Here is a 12,581-nt window from a genome sequence, read left to right on the forward strand (position 1 = left end):
TGCAACATGGTCTTGGGTCCTGTTAGATTTTTTATATATATAAAGAAGACAAAGTTTCCTCCTTTATACATTATGACTCAAGATTGGATAGTGAAAAATATTAACATCAGACGTCTAGATTTTATATATGTGCCTGAAGATTAAGAAGAACAAAAAGAAGCTTGTTTTTTCCTTTCTTTTAACAAATAGACCTTTAGTGCGTACCTTTGAATTTAATTTATCATGAATAACTTGAGAGGTTACGTAGGTTGTGGTAAACCAAGCTTTCGTAATACTTCTTCTTTACACCGATTAAGAAGACTAAGTTTTATTGAAGAACAATTGAAATGTGATGGGAGAATAGATGACGTACAGTTGAGTATTTTATATAGGTTGTGAAAAATATAAATTTTATTTTATACTATAGTTTACAAAATCTTTAAACTTAGATGAATAATATATGAGTATCTGGAATGTGATTTAAAATTTTGAAATCTTTGACCTAAATGAAGAATCTATTGCTATTTGAGAGACGATTTTATTTTATTTATTCAATATCTTACTTAATATATATAAATTAATTAAAAATATGGTTTGATTAATTCTATGGTCGCCAACTATATAAAATTAACTTTTGAATTTTAATTTATGTGCTAAAGAACTTATTTATAGTTTATTTTTAAAGAAGTAAAAGACAATTTTAGGCTAATAAAGATAGAAGTTTATCGCCACGCATAAGGTACAATGTTGGATTACACAAAAACATCGGCTATACTTTAAAATAAAGTGAGTACTTATTTTAATGTAATGTCTCTAATTTAAACCATTTATTAATATACCAACATATAAAAATCGGTTAGTAATTAGTTTTGGAAACATGATCTAATTGTTAATAGAAATTTTGAAATACTTTTTAACATCTTACTCAAAGTATAGTGTAAAATAAAAGCATAAGTCGATAACAATAACATTCTATGTAACAAACCGGGAACAATAATTATCCTAGAGTTCGAAAATTGAAAAGCATGTATGCTTTTCAAGGAAAATTTTAATGAAACTAATTTCCAATAATAGACCATGATGTTTGAAAATACCAAAAGCCAAATTTTTAAAAAATATTAATTTTATCTGCCTCGAAAAATTTAAATTTTCCAAGAAAATAATATTAAAATTTCAAATATTAAGAAAAATAAAAGTAAATTGATATAAGGGTTGAATTTAAAAAGCTTGAATTGAAAAAAAAAACTTTAATTTAAAAAATGACTAAAATGAAGAAGATTTTTAAAACAAGGAGAAATATGTAATTTTTCTAAGCTTTAACGTTTCAGTAGGTGAAGTGTCCAAGAGAGCAATCATAAATATAAACGCAAGGGAGGAATTGTGCTGAATTTTGCCATTCTATTACAAAATGAATCACTTTAAATAAAATTTACTTTTGAATTTAATCTGTGTTGAAGAACTTATTAACTATTTATTTTGAAAATTAAGCGATAATTTTGTTAAGATAATTGTTAAGATATAATTTTGTAAGATAATTATAGAAGTTATCACGCTACAATATAATAGAGCCTGATCTACCCATGCAACAAAACTACTAAATCTCAAGTCCCTAGCATCATACACACTGGTGTTGCCGAAAACTGCTAGCCAACATTTTATATTTGAGGGATCCTTCTTATCAATTTTTTTATGTTCATTTTATTTATGTTAAATTTCTTTTACACAATGTAGTATATAGTGGTTACAGACATGATCCTACTTAATTTGTATTATCATTAAAACAATATTATTTTAATTTTCTTTATTTTTGGATACCTTATTAAATATAGAGGAAAAATGTAATTTAATTGGAGACATTATTCTTATCTAATTTTTGTGTTCCATAAGAAATAAATTGCAAACTTGATCTTACAGAAATTATCTAAATGAATATATGATTTGTTTTGTCCAAGTTTTTTGTTTTAAAAAATTTTTTAGAAGAGGAAATTCATATATTTGTTTTTGGATTATAAATAACAAAAACTCGACTAGGGCTGTGCATTCTGCATATAATTAATGCAGGTGCGGGACTAACAATCCTTAAAGCGATACTTATAGCAACCAAAGGAGACACAAGAGGTGCATTCTATATTTTGGATCTCTTTTACACCCTCAGCAGATTTTGCGACTTGCCCTTTCTTCATTAACATCATTGTTTATCTTTTAGAAACACATATATACACATTACTTAGCATAACATGTAGTGGATTTGCACATTAATATATATATATACAGCAAAAATAATGATAAATATTTACCTCTCATAAGGCCAATCAGGGCACCTCCACCTCTTATTAGTCAAACCATCATGGTAGAGCTTGAAATCCCTAGTAGTGTGGAGGCAAAAGAGTCAGTCTTTTTAATACCTTGTACAAGTAATGAATTTACCCCAATGGAATAGTTGTTTTCCACTAATGAGTCTTGATATGTTGTTTAGGTTTATAGCAAGGTTGCAATATTTGATTTTTTTACTTCTATAAAAATAGGAGATCTTATATGTATTCCTTCTGCCCATAGAAGTCATGGGACAAATGAAAAATTGAACTTTTTTTACTTCTATGCAAAAATGATATCTTGTACGTATTCTTTCTATCTACAAAAGTCGTGTGACAAATGACAGATACTCAAATAAGTAAACTATATCCCAAAGTTATATAATTGATCAGTATCTTAATAGCAATTTATTTTATAATAAGACCTAACATATTGGAATAGTACACATTGAATTGCTAATTTATCTCTATGCCACCAATCTCACGTGCTTAATATTAATTGATAATTCTATCTTTTATTTATATATACATCCATTTATACATAATATTAGGAAAAATTTGAGGCAAATAATTAGTTTTATGCTAAAAATTGAGGTGAAAATGAAGAGACAACATAATGTGAGGAAAAAAAAAGTTGACTGTGAGATAAGAGGATGAGATGACAAATTGATTACTTGAATAGAGAAGCTTCTAAGGAGGATGAACTTTTCATTTTTAAGCTCTAATAGGCCATGTGGTGGAATAATTTTTTTTATGTATAATTATCTTTTAAAATTTTATACAAGATCAGTAATAAGTTAAATCTAACTCAAAAAATTTACAAATGTATCAAATTAATTAAACTTATAAGATCAATAATAAATTAAGTTAGTACTACAAAGTAAAGTTTGTTTGAGGATATAATCATTTAAAAGGCTCACAAGATGCTAAATATTGTGACCAAATAAACTTTTAGTTTACAATTTAAAATGCTATCATTATCGACTTCTATGTTTTATATTACACTATGTAGGCTGTTAAAAAGTATTTTAGAATTTTTATTAACAATTAGATCATGCCTTTGATATTAAATTTTAATCTATTTTTATATATTGCTATATAAATATATGATTTAAAATAAAATATTGCATTAAAATGACTAATCACATTATTGTAGAGTATAGTAAAATTTTTAAAATAAACAAATAAATGTATCACATTAATTAAAAAAAACCACGCAATCAATGAAAAGAAACAAAGAGAATTTTTAAATAAAATAAAAAATTTAGCATGTTGATCAAGCATTCATACATAACAAAAAAAAGAATTAATGATCACATTTTTCATGAAGTCAAGACTTTTCAATATTAGAAAAAATATCAAATTGTTTAATAAACTATTGCTTCTTTGAAAATAACAAATATATTTGAAGACAAAAAAAATTTAGTTGCATATCACAAATTTATACCGAATTAAAATCTTGATATCTTGTAAGAATTTTGATGAAGTTCTCTAATATAGTGGTATTTTGACAAAATAAAAAAAATGAATTCAACTTTTTCACACTCTTTTTTATACTACATGTGTGCATAAAAAATGTGAAACATTTGTAGTTTTGAATTTAAAAAATTAGCTAATTTTTTTTACATAATTTTTATTCTTAAATCACAAATTTAAAATAAAAAATTATAATTTGATTATGATCATCTAAGTTTTGTTTCTAAAATTTTTTAACAAAACTTTATGGTGTTACACTTGTATTATCAATAAATTTATTTATATTCTGAAGCATTTAATACTTAATTATCTAACTTTAATCAATTATCAATTTAATAACTGTACATACATATTTATGTACAGTATGGTAAAAAAATGTAAAGAGGGCAGACTTGGTTAAAAAATAGTTAGCGAAAAATATTTAAAGCTATTTTCATCTATCTCATTTTCCTTAATTCACTTTTTCTTTTGAGCTCCATTATTCCAACAACACTCACCATATTCATATAAAATTTTGAATTCCCATAGAACTCATCTTTTAAAAATTGGAAAAACATTGTAAAACTATATAAATTTTGATAGTGGCTAAAAACAACATCACTATCACCCACTTTTGGGTTGTTAAACTTGATGGTACTTTATCTAAGCTGATTTATTTTTTATATTTTGTTGCAGTACATGATATAAGGACAAAACGAGAAAAAACAAAATGAAAAGAGGAAGAGTTCGTGAAAAGAATCATCAGCCCAGAAACTTGTCTTGGACAAAGCTTGGGTCCTGCCCCAAACAACTTAACATTGGACAAGGCGAAGAGTCGTGCACAACAATAGATTTAAATTAAAATGTGTGCTTTTCAAATATGTAAAAAAGATATTATTCAAGCCAAGATTTGGGGTCAAAAATCAAGGAGAAAATATTCTGGAAGGCTTGGAATATACAAAAAATTAAGGAAAATGATCCTAATCAACAAAAAAAAGAAAATTCTAACTCCTTTCATATAAAGAGGGTAGTTGTCAAAGCAGAATCATCATCTCTCTTTTACCAATGCTGCACACAGCAACTTCTGCTGTGTATGCAATTTTTTCTTCATCTTTATTCTTTCTTATACGTTTTAAGAACTCATTTGTGTTAAAAAAGCCCACCACGAGTGACTGATTTTCTTTCCTTTTCCTAATTGATAGATCAAGCAAACTCCAGCAATGTATTTATGAGATTTAATCGAATTAATTTGAGTTTTATTTTGGAGCTGATATTTATTTACTTCCTACACCAATATATATTTGTTATTTTGAATTACTTTGAGCAGGGCCTGTCATACGAGAAGAGAAACCGCAGGCAGCTAGTTGAACCTCTCAAATCCATAATTGTTTGAGTGGTTTTGTCACCAAGTAGCGATCAATGCTGCACTGAGGACATAAATAGTCTAGTTGACACGGATGATTTCAATAACTTGAATCAGGTCCTTTTAGCTCTCGAGGCTGTTGATAAGCTAAATCCTATGGATGTTCGTAGGACTGCTTAACAAGGAAGAACCAACTAACGAATGTTTCTTGGTTGGTTTAGGAATAAGGAAGGAATGGTTGTCGGAACGTTTCTGAAAACTATAACTGATTTGCCATATTTTGGGTAAAACAAACTCTTACATTTATTTGAAGTGACTCATTTTATACTATAATTGTAGTCATAGAACTAATAAAATCAATGTTCATAAGCATTTTATATAAATTAAGTAAAATATCTAATAAGTATAATAAAATCACGTCTCAAATAGCCATGGATTCTTTATTTATTTTAAATTATTTATGATTCTTTATTTGAGTTTAAAGATTTCATAAGTTATAGTATAAAATAAGGCTTATTGTAATATCAACCTTGTAAAAAAAAGTTGTAAAATTCTACTCTAAAATTCCTTCATAATAATCTCTGTTGCTAACTGTGAAATTTATGTTTGTAAATTTTTTTTTCTCTTTTCTTATTTCTTTGTTTTTCTTTTTTTTAATTTTTGATTATGGGATTTTCGGAAAAATTCCCACACACAGGCATCCATATTTTCCTCTATTTGCCTCTTTCACAAGCATCCCACTCACTTGGCCAAAGTGAGGTGTCTATTTGCCCAGGAAGATACTGGCATACACAAACCAGGTGTCCTCCTTCCAGCTCGTAGATCATGTTTTTAATATTAAATTTTGACCTATTTTATATATTGGTATATAAATATATGATTTAAACTAAATTATTATATAAAAATAACTATTCACATTATTACAAAGTATATTAAATTTTTCAAAGAAACAAACAAATGTATCACATTAATTAATAAAAATCACACAATCAATGAAAACAAACAAAGAGAATTTAAGGATGAAATAAAAAATTTAGCATGTTGGTCAAACATTCATACTTAGCAAAAAAATAAATTAATGATCACATTTTTCATGAAGACAAGACTTTTGAATATTAGGAAAAATATCCAACTGTTTAATAGACTATTGTTTCTCAAAAAATAACAAATGCATTTGAAGACAAAAAAATCAAGTTCCTTATCACAAATTTCTATCAAATTAGAATCTTGATATCTTGTAAGAATTTTGATGAAGTTCTTTTATATAATTGTATTATATCAAAATAAAAAAGAAATATGACGAGGGAGACTTGGTTAACTATTATCATTAAATTGGTCTTCTATAGATAAAAATTACGAAATTAAAAAATAGTTAACAGAAAATATTCAAAGCTATTTCCATCTATCTCATTTTCCTTCCTTCATTTTTCCTTTTGAGCTTCATTGTTCTAATAGTACTCAACATCTTCATCTAGAATTTTGAATTCCCATAAAACTCATCTTCTAAAAATAAAAATAAAAACATTGGAAAACTAGATAAATTTTTTAAAATTATCTCAACAAAATTGTTTCCTACTTTTCAAAATACATGGCTAATTAGTTCTTCTGCACAAAGATTAAATTCAAAAGTAATTTTATTTGAAGTGACTCATTTATACTATTGTGGCAGCCATAGAACTAACAAAATCAATCTTCATAAGAATTTTATATAAATTAAGTAAAATATCTAATAAGTATAATAATATCAAGTCCCGAATAGCCATGGATTCTTTTTTTAAGAAATAATATTTTAAATAGCTACAATTCTTTATTTACTTTAAATAGTTTAAGAATCTTTATTTGAGTTCAAAGATTTCATAAGTTATAGTATAAAATGAGACTTACGTTTTTCACAGCCTACACAAAATAATCAACCTACATATTTATTCTCTTCTTACATTGTAACTGTTCTTCAATAATTAGTTAATCCCCTTGATTGATGTAAAAAGGAAGTATCGTGAAAAGTTAGTTACTTTCTCTATGTATTTTACGTTGTCATCGCTATCGACTTATACTTTGAGTATGATGTTATAGGATATTTCAAAATTGTCATTAACAATTAGATCAAGTTTTTAAGGTTAATTACTAAGCAATCTTTATATATTGGTATTTAAATATAGAATTTAAAATATAGAAATTGTATTATAATAACTAATTACATTATTATAAAGTATAGTTGACGGTTTTGTGTAACAAGACTTTTTACCTTATACGTGGTAATAAACTTCTATCATTATCTCAATAAAATTATCTTTTTTAATTTTTAGAAAAATAGATGACAAATAAATTCTTTAGCACATGGATTAAAATTCAAAAGTTAATTTTAATACAGGCAGCAACCATAAAATTAATTTTTAATGCATGGATTGAAATTCAAAAGTTAATTTTACTACAATTGACGATCATAAAATTAATTAAATCAATATTTTTAATTATTTTATATATATTAAGTAAGATATCATATAAATATAATAAAATCATGTCTCAAATAGCGATTGGTTATTCATTTAAGTTCAAGATTTCAAAAAATGAAACTACTTTCCAAATAGCCGTAAATTCTTTATTTAATTTCAAAGATTTTCTAAGTTATAGAATGATAATATCTACAATTTCTATGGCCTATATAAAATAATCAATCGTTGTTATTTTTTCTCCCATCACAATTCAATTATTCTTCAATTAAACTTAGTCTTCTTAACTAGTGCAACATAGAAGTAGAGAGAAAAGTTAGTTTTCCAAAGCCTACATAACCTCTCAAGTTATTTATTATAGATTAAACTCAAGGGTACACATTTAACCTCCATTCATTCAAAGAAAGAAAAAAAAGTTTCTTTCCATTCTTTTTAATCTTCAGGCAAAAATATAAAATCTAAATGTTTGAAGTTAGTTATTTCTATAATCTAAATCTCAAGTCACAAGGTTTAAAGGAGGATGCTTTGGAGAAGATCTGTATAAGCAAAATCTTATGGGATCCAAGACCATATAGCACTCATTCCCACTCTGTAAGGTTTCACTTGTGACATCCATACCAAAATCCTTTTCCATTAATTTTATTGTAGATGTATTTTTCTTGGATGGTTTTCTTTATGATAAATAACTACTATATGGATAAAATTAAATTTATTACTATAGTTGAATGGCTTCAATTTCATTCATACATCTCACTGGGAGCTTGACTAGAAGAATGAATTTGATATCTTGGTTCTCGATCTTGTTAACAAGATATTAGGTTACAAGTTTGAGGAGTATGAAATAAAGCTTTTATGAGGAAAACAATCAACTTGGGAATTTGGTTCTTGTAACTCTTAATGCAAGCTTTTCTATTCCTCGAGAGCATCGAAACAAGCTCGAATATCTATTTATGGGCCTTCCAAAAATACTGATCATCTGTTGATTTAAATTTTATATAAAATATTTAATTTACTATTTTTTTAATGAACTATGATAAATGAATCCAATAGGCTTAGTTTAAGCATATTAGATTGAAATACTAATTAGATATATTACTTCAATATTTGTCGTCCTACCAAAAGAAAGATTTTTTTAAAGAGTGATAAGATGTTATATAACAAAGATAGGCTTTAGTGATAGTTAAGACTTTATAGTCACTTCAATAGAATTTTGAAAAAAATTCTTCTGATTGTTTTACCATTTATATAAGATACATTAAATTTTTAGGCTGAGACAATCTTTGAGCAAACACCATTCTTTGGTGGTGGCTTACTACCAATCTATTTAATAATTTTATATTTTCTCTCAAAAAGAATTTAAGTATCTAATTTTTCTAGAATGCAAGAATTTTGAGTATTAGGAAAAGTATCCAATTTTTTAATAAACCATTATTTTTAATGAAATAATATTTGCATATATTTAAAAGAAAGCTAGTATCACATCATTAATTTCTACTAAATCAGATTCTTTATTCCATTTAGGATTTTAGTAAAATTTACTTAAATAATAGGATTATGATAAATTAAAAAATAAATTCAAGGATATCTAACACTTATTTTAAATATACTTTATATGCACATATTTTACAAATATAAATATGCTTATGTAAACAATATGTAGCATTACTGTTAGAGAATTTTTTATATAAAAAAAGAATATATATATATCCTCTATTGTCCTTTAGTTCTCTCATTAATTTCAAAGAGTTTTCTTTCTCTTCTCCAAAACTTAAATTCCAAACACAAATTTTAAAATTTAATCACCACCCATCATACAACAACAAGCACTTTTGATAAGAACTTCAAATGCATGGCCACAACAAAACCTGAACAAACAATGACTAGTTAGAGAGCCTTGTCGTCCACCACCTCCACCCCCAGACCCTCTGCAGATGCTGCCACCAACACGGTCGGGATTTGTGTAAAACACGATGGAAGATGGTACGTGCATCAAAATTATAATTAAAAGTGGTGATTAAGCTCAGGCCATTAATCAAAAAACATGATCATGTAGTCTGAATTTTTTAAATAGTCGACATAAAGTCTTAAAAATGAAACTTCCAATCTGCATAATTATTAAGCAAGAGTGATGACAAGGAGATTAGGGCTGTGCATTATGTATATAATAAATGCAAGTGCGACACTGACAGTCTCTAAAGTGACACTTGTAGCAACCAAAGCAGACACAAGATGTTGATTATGCATCTTGGATCTCTTGTACACCCTCTGCAAGTTTTGTAACTTGCCCTTTCTTCATCAGGATCACAGTTTATCTTTTAGAAACACATATATTGTAACACCCATAATTTTCTTTTTGGGGATTAAAAATTAATAAATATAAATTTTTATTATTTTAATTTATATTATTGTATTTTGTTTTATTTAATTTAGAGTAAAAAAATGAAATAAAATGTAAGGAGAATTTAATTGAAAACAATTTTGGGAAAAATGGGTGAAAATTTGTGTTCTGGGGGTATTTTTGAAAGAAAAATAAGAAAATAGGGGCCAAAATGCAATTTTAGAAAGTTTCACCACGTCAGACGCTGAGTCATTAGCAATAACCAACAAGAACATGCCAAGTGGCAGAGGTGCTGAAGCGGGAGCCCATGGGGGGGCCACGTGCGCGCGATCTAACGACTGAGGTCCATTCCCGTGCATACGGACGGCGTGGATGCGCCCCCTCCCAAACGCAATCGAACGGCCATATTCAAAAGGGATTGGATGGGCCAAAGTGAATCACGATGGACGACCCATATTGGATCGCGATGAATGGCTCAGATTCACTCCCTATTTAATCGCGATCGGATGGTCCAAATCAAATGTGATGGATGACCCAGATCAAAAGCGGATGGGTATAAATAACCACCATCTGCACCAAACCCTAATCCTAGCCGCCAGAACCCCTCACAGGAGAAGATGATCCAGCCGCTAGGGAGCTAATCGTCGCCACCTGCCACCGCACTAGAACCCTTTCCGATCGCCAAAAATGATAAAAACTTTTTTTTTTGCATGAAATTAAATTTTAAGCTCATCCATGGCCAAATCGGAGTGAAAAGACCGGCTAATTAGCCAGAAAACATCAGCGAAGCCCGGTGGCGCCGCCGCGGGGAATTTCATAAACCACATCCGATGAGGCCCTTCCTGATTCCCGTTTTACGTAATTTTTCCACTATTGTGATCACTGTTTTCTTCTCTACAGGTTGACCGAAGTGAAACACCAAACTGCAATGTGAGCCGAAGGAGCCACCGCACCAGAGAGCCTCGCCGCTGGTGAGTTTTAATTTTTCATATTTTTTTGGCTATCTAAGGCCCTTTAACGTTCTTGGTCGTAGGAATCGATGCAAAATTGGTTGAATTCGGCCAAAAACAGCTGACTAAAGGTGGATCGCTGCCGCGGGCGGCATCGTTGTCGCTGGAGCATGGCGGAGCCACCGTGCCGAATTTCTGAAATTGGCCAAGTGGGCCCTGGGACTAATTTTGGGTTTATTTGGAACATTTGTAGATACTATAAGTGCGTTTCAGTTTTCAAAGAAAAAATTCAAGAAACTTAGGGACTGCCTGTAGACGCAGTAAATCGTTCAACTCTTCAGCATTAAATCGAGTAAGGATCCCTCACCCTATTCTTTATCATAAAACTGAAGTTTAAATAAATAATAATGTGGTATTTTGTGCAATTTTAGTAAACATGTATAATTAATTACGGATTGCTAATGGAGTCAGAACCAGAAATTATCTACAGCTGTTGTTGATTATTTTTATAGTTTGCTTGCATGATGGTATCTTATTTATTTATTTTATGGCTTTGAATGCATGTATGGTGTATTTTACGTGTTTACTCCTGAATCAAAAAAAATAAAGTTTAAACGGTAAAGAAATTGTATGATTAAATGATTAGATGAAAAGGCAGCCTTACCAGATATCTTGGGAGATGATGAATGAACATGATACATAGGGAACCCTACCGCAAATGTTGTCTCATACCAGATAAGGTATAGGGACGGCCCACTTCACCTTCATACCGGACGGGGTATTGAAGTTTAATATTTTGGCGCTCATACCGAAGAAGGTATGGGGATGGCCTCGTAATTGAGATTGTTAAAGGAAAGGGTTCACGTGTAGCGGGGACATCCCTTTGAACCCCCACGGATACTAGTAGGCTGGTGAAAAGAGAAACAGTTATGGTTTGGCATATTGTTAATGGATATGGATTTATAATACATTCTATGTTGCTGATGGTTCATGAAATTATGACCTGTATGGTATTATTATTTTTTATAGGTTGTTTATATAAATTCCACTATGGTAAGTGAACGAGAAATGATTTTATGATTGATAAATGAATTTACTAAATTTAATGCTCCATTAGTAGTTTTTAATTTTATACCAACCTTTACTTTTGTGTCGGTGATATAGTGTGATATCCTTACTGGGTTAGTGTAGCTCATCCTTTATTAACCATTTTAGATAAAGAGGACCTGGTTCCAGAAACTGATCCCTAAGAAGAGCGAGTAGACGCTAGATATTTTTTATTTTTTATTTGTTTCCTTATTTCTCGTGTTTCTTTCAAAGAATTAATTCTGTAATGCTATTTAATACTTTTAAGTTATTGTGTAAGGAATGTAAACCTTAGCACTTTTATTTTGCTTCCATACTTAAATTATTATATATTTCCTTTTGGATTTCTGAGGTCGTTACATATATGCACATTACTCAGCATAACATGTAGTGGATTTGCACCTCCACTTTTATTAGTTAACGTATTATGGTAGAGCCTGTAATCCGTAGTATTAAGGAGGCAGAAGAGTTGGTCATTTTTGTACCTTTTGCAAGTAATGGAAGTGTTTCTTTCCACTAATGAGCCTTGATATGCTGTTTAATAGTTTACAGCAAGCTTTAGTATTTGATTTTGTACATCTATACAAATAGGAGATCTTGTATGTATTCATTCTGCCCATAAAAGTCTTGGGACAAATGAAAAATTGA

Source organism: Carica papaya, chromosome 9, assembly GCF_054855325.1.
Source record: "Carica papaya isolate Zhongbai chromosome 9, ASM5485532v1, whole genome shotgun sequence".
In the NCBI taxonomy this organism is placed as follows: Eukaryota; Viridiplantae; Streptophyta; class Magnoliopsida; order Brassicales; family Caricaceae; genus Carica; species Carica papaya.